The following is a 5,572-nucleotide window of genomic DNA, read 5'->3' as shown; positions in this document are numbered from 1 at the left end:
AACATTTCGCTCAATTAGTCACTTAAACGATCAAATTAAACTTAACCCCAAAACAAAAAGTCATCTTCCAAGCTAAAAAACCCTTACTTTACGAACTACGGATGCTTCCCTCTATAACTCGGGGCTAGCACCATCCTTCACACTAGATTTTTGGCTGACAATATAGTTAAACAAAGGTTCCTCAATTAATAACTTATAAACCAAAATTTTAAAGCACCATCATCACTTACCGAACGAGTGTGACTCTATGTTGCGCGATATGATGAGTTGAGAACAAAATTGAATAGTGAAAGGGAGGAAAAAGGTGGATCAATAAAAGAAAGGGTAAAATTCGGCAGCAGTGTGGAGAAGAGAATGAGAAAATTTGACAGATTCTTGGCAAGAGAAAAAAACGATCGAAATTTGAAAAATCAGATATTCCCTCAATCCCACATTTTCCTCCTAATATCACTCCCTCACTCCCATAACCGTCCACTAGCACCAAAATTTTACTAACACACAAACACCTACAAGGCACATGTAGTAAAATTAAATCCCCTTGATCGCGTAGAGATTCAAACCCTAGACCTCCAACCGCTTAACAGTCCACTTAACCACCAGACCAGTAGGCCCATTCTGACATAAACTTACTAACATTTAAACTTAAGCCTACTGGACAAGAGTAAGGCTGTATTCATTTAAAAATAAAAAATTTGCTCAAATCAAGGCTTGAACCCAAGACTTTTCAAACACTTCTGGAACACATAACCACTGAAGTAGATACATCATTGTGTCACATTTTAACAGAATAAAAAATATAAATTTTGGGGCGTTATAGTACTGACAAAAAAAACAATAAAGTTTTGATAATCCTCTTTTGAATTAGATCCATTAGAAAAATCCTTATCACTCCAAGTAATACAAAGTGACTTTTTCTTCTTTTTAAAGTACAATCAAATTGAATGTAACCATAACCCTGACACTTATAGTAATGCACACCCTTTTTCTTGTCATTTTCAAATTATTCATTGATTAGAAATCCCTTTGACTTGTTTTTGGGACCATTTGCTTTAGCTTCAAACTTCTTGAATCTTCTTTCCTGTTTCTTGAAAGTTTTAAAAAATCTGAGTCAGTAAAGTTATCTATTCCTAGAGATCTTCTATAGTAGCATTTTAAGGACTTTGCACTTCCTTATTTACTTGTAGAGCAATGTTTCTATCTTCTGTAGCTTTTTTGCATTTTGCCTCATCTAGGTTCATCTTAAAGGTCTTTAAAAAAAACAATGAGTTCATCAATGACCAATATTTCAAGATCTCGGCCTCTTCAATGGTTGTGACCTTAATTTAAAATCTTTTAAGGAGAGACTTTAATACTTTCCTAACCAATCTAGCATTGGGATATTCTTTACCCAAGGTAAAAGTCTAATTTGATAAGTCATACAATTTGAAATAAAATTCACCAATTTTTTTAACTCTTGCATCCTTAGACTCTTAAAACTTGAAATTAGCATATGTATCTTTGATTGCCTGACTGTAGATGTTCCTCTATGAGTAGTCTCTAAAATATCTCAAGCAGTATTTGCAATTGTGCACTTAACAATCCTCTTGAATTCCTTCATATTTGATTTCAAACTTATTCCATATCTCTTTGGCATTGGAACATGATGATACTTTATTATATTCTTTCGGACCAAGTGCATAAAATAAGGTGTGCGTAGCCTTGGCATTCAATTGAATACTTCTTCTATCTTCCTCATTCCATTTTTTTTTACTTTTTGGAATAATGAGCTTTCCTTCTTGTTTGAGAGGTATAGAGGGACCGTCCATGATGATGTCCCATACAACAAGATCATTTGCTTGTATGAACAACATCATTCTTATTTTCTAATAAAAATAGTCGGCATTGTTGAAGTAAGAAGGCTTGAAGATAAATTATGATTCTCCAAGAAAAACTGAACTGGATGTAGACGTCATCTTTTATAGATTGATTGGCTGAAAGTTGAGCTACCTCAAGGATCTCCTCTTTGGTTGTTAAACTGTCTAAAAGAGATTAACTCTGATACCAATTGTTAGCTCAAATAATCTAACCGAAATTTTCAAGAGGGGGTGAATTCACTTTTTAAAATTTTGTGGATGATAGAGAGTAAGGATAAAAAAATTAAACACAATAATTTAAAGTGGTTTGACCCCAATTGCCTACTCCACTACCTTAGCTTTCCATTACTAAGGATTTTCCCAAATTCATTAATTTAACAACCTTTGAGGATAAGTTTAAACCTTGCAAACTCCCTTAAGGTTTCTACCCAAACCTTAAGACACAAACCACTCAAAGAGATACAAATGAACAAACAAAGAAATAATCCTCACAAGATCACAATGTTTGTAAATTAAGCTCAATTACAAATAGAAACACTTGAGCTAAATGAAAACAATGAAGGCTCATAAGTGTGTGTTTAAAGAAAATTGTTGAGAATTGTAATCACAAGGTTGTTTTTGATTGATTTTTAGGCTTGATAACCTCTCTTCTTGTTGTAGGACTTTTGGAAGTTGATATTTATACCCTTAATTGATTTCCAACCGTTGTGGTTGTTGGAGAAAAAAATAGAGCCATTGAGGATGAAATAACTAGTGCATTAATTCACTTACAACTACGAGTATCGATACTTGCTAAAAAGGTATCGATATTTTTTGCATTTAATGCAAAACTCAATGATCGTTGGAGCGACACTAGTGGACTTTTATCGATACCATATGAAAAGTATCAATACTAGATCGATACTTAACTGAATAGGTTGAAAAACAGAATGTCAATTTGATATCGATTTTTAAAAGAGTATCGATATTTTGGAAACTATCGATAATTGGCCAAAAAGAATCAAAACTTTTTTCCCTAGAGCTATACTGACTAGTTTTAAAAACAGTTTAACTAATTGAAAAAAAATTCTAACTTGATTGAAACCATTTTTACTGTATTTAAAGGTTGATTCAAAAAAAATTCTAAGAGTTCAAAATAATTGGTTCAAATTTTTATCTTTTAGACTTCATTTGAAACATTATTTTGTCAATTTTGTTCAATTTTAACTTTTATTCAAAAACACTTTAATTTTTTATATTCAAAATATATTATCAAATAAAGCTTTGTATAACACTATTTAATTACAATTTGTACTACAAAATATGACATAGAGAATTATGATATAATTAGACTCTCTCAACTAAATACGTCTGAAAAATTATAATTATTTATAATTATAAGAGAGTGTAACTATTATCCTAATAATTGCAATTTCATAAAATTACTATGTGCTATCCAAACAAAACTTTAATAAGGTTAATAAATATTTCATCAATATTTTTCAAACAATGAGATAATGTGAATTTTTTTTATCAAACTTAAAAGAGATATGAATACTTTCTGTATTAAAAATTATTAAATTTAATATTAATTTCAAGTTAATTTTATGATTATTAATATGCCATTAATTATATGTTTTCAGTAACATTTTCATTTGTTAATATTTCATTATTGAAAGAAATTAATTGAATGAAATTATTTATTTTTGAATTTAATTCGGCCACTGCATTGAAATAAGGAAAATTAAGTAAAAAAAATACATTATCCTACAAAATCACTAAGCCATCTAACATTACCATTTGTCATTCAATTGTTGCATACCATGGACAGTGCCTCGGTTTTGCATTTCCTAAAACCTGATACCAGGCCACTAAACCCTTGCGGGTGAGAAAAACAATCATTTCCTAAATAAAACTAAAGAACAGAAAAATGTAAACCCTAAAACTTAATTTCCCTTGCCCTCTCTTTCTGTTGCTGCGTCACCGGATGTCTCTTCTACAATAGACCTGGTAAATAAACCCATTGTCCTCATCATCTTAATTTTTCCTCCCAGATGTTGACCCTTTCTCTTCTCCGGACTCAACCCACCACAACCACCGATATTCTTTCACTAAGCAGTTCTCCCTTGATCCCTTAGTACTATGGGTTCAACCTCTAATGGAGCTTCTTCCACCCAGAAAGTCGAAGAGTCGCTTCTTCTTCCCCAGGCAGCCATCGCATGCGCTGCTCCGTTGGCTTCTCGCGGTACGTAATGGAACACAATATTCCAGAAATTTCTTGACTTTTCTTTTATTTCGTTTATAAAACCCCTAATAATTGATCTGTCGTTTCCTGGATTTTGTAGCTTTTTTATGACGATTCTTGAGTCCTCTTCGATGATTACATTGCCAAACCCCATTTCTTCTGCAAAGATAACTCCTTAAAGGCATGCATACGCTTCGGAGGTTGTCGGATCTCAAACGTTGTTGATCGAGTAAGTACATGAACCCATAACTAGCCCCATATGATTTCTGATGATTATTTTCGAAACTATTTTGTTGCTTTGTTGTTGAAACGCGGTATCAAAGTTGACTTTTACTTGACTTTCTGTTGGGGGTTCCCACTGGGTTTTCTCTGTAACATGTTTGCATTTCAGTGCTTCCTATAGCATGTCAATTTGAGTTATATATGCTTTGATAAAGGCCACTATCTCGCATATTCTTTGTCGAATACCTTTGTGGTAGTATTTGTTCCTGTTATGCCATATTGCCAATAGCGATACTGCTAGGCATGTACATTTATATGCATTATTGATATTGAACGTTTCAGCTAACCATTGTTTCCATTCTTGATTTTCATGTATGGGCACCAATGTCACTGTCATTTGCTAGAGGTAATGTTGCAATATCGAAAAATATGGCTAACTGACTCATCTTGTTCTCCACATAGCGGGCATAGGGCAACATATCTCAGCCTACGGGCTTTTAAGTTACTTAATGTAGGCAAGAAATTACTTGTAATTATTCTCCATAGATTGAGTCGTACCTTGCTGGGAATCTTTAGGCTCCAAGTTTTTGTATAATAACTTCTAGTTAGTTCCAGATATGTTGTCAGTTCATTTCCCAGCAGGTTTAATTCCTCTATGACACATCGTCTGTAACCATTTTTTGTCATGTATTCCCTCTACCTGTCACCTCGCCAAACCTTTGTATCTGGTTGTAAGGTGTTCCCTAAGGGGATGGAGCCAATTATCTTTGCTTGTTCTTCAGGGAAAAGCCCTCTTAAGGTTTCTTCATTCCAGGTAACAAATTCATAGTTAATTAGATCTGCAACTAAAGTATACTTGTAATCTATATTCTGAAACTGTAATTTTCCTTCTCCAAGAAGCCATGCATCGTTCCATATATTAACTGATTTGCCATCTCCGATCCTCCAACCCATGCCTAATTCCAAAATACTTCGAGCGCCCCATCTGCTTCTCCATGTAAACGAAGGATAAGCCCCTAATTCAGCATTCAAAAAGTCACTTCTTGGGTAGCATTTAGATTTCGTTACTTGCGTGAGTAAACTTGTGGGATTGGTGATTAACTTCCACCCCTTGCTTTGCCAACAAGGCATTATTAAAAAACGATAAGTCTCTAAACCCAGCCCCCTTGGACCTTGGGGATGCATAATGACGCCCAGCTACACCAATGAATACCCTTATTTGTTTTTAAAATTTACAGATGTTCTCTAACTCTCGGCATAATGAAATTGGTAA

General features: G+C 33.7%; 1 long non-coding RNA gene across 1 annotated transcript; it reads left to right on the top strand.

The window, feature by feature from the left end:
* The first annotated feature begins 3,584 nt into the window (after nt 1–3,584).
* On the top strand, nt 3,585–5,190 carry LOC107892710 (uncharacterized). The gene is made up of 3 exons (XR_001682618.2): nt 3,585–4,077; nt 4,178–4,306; nt 4,704–5,190. It is a non-coding gene; the product is annotated as an uncharacterized lncRNA (long non-coding RNA).
* Nucleotides 5,191–5,572: the final 382 nt, after the last annotated feature.

This window comes from Gossypium hirsutum, chromosome A11, assembly GCF_007990345.1.
Source record: "Gossypium hirsutum isolate 1008001.06 chromosome A11, Gossypium_hirsutum_v2.1, whole genome shotgun sequence".
Lineage (NCBI taxonomy): Eukaryota > Viridiplantae > Streptophyta > Magnoliopsida > Malvales > Malvaceae > Gossypium > Gossypium hirsutum.
This window is presented reverse-complemented; position numbering and strand designations above follow the sequence as displayed.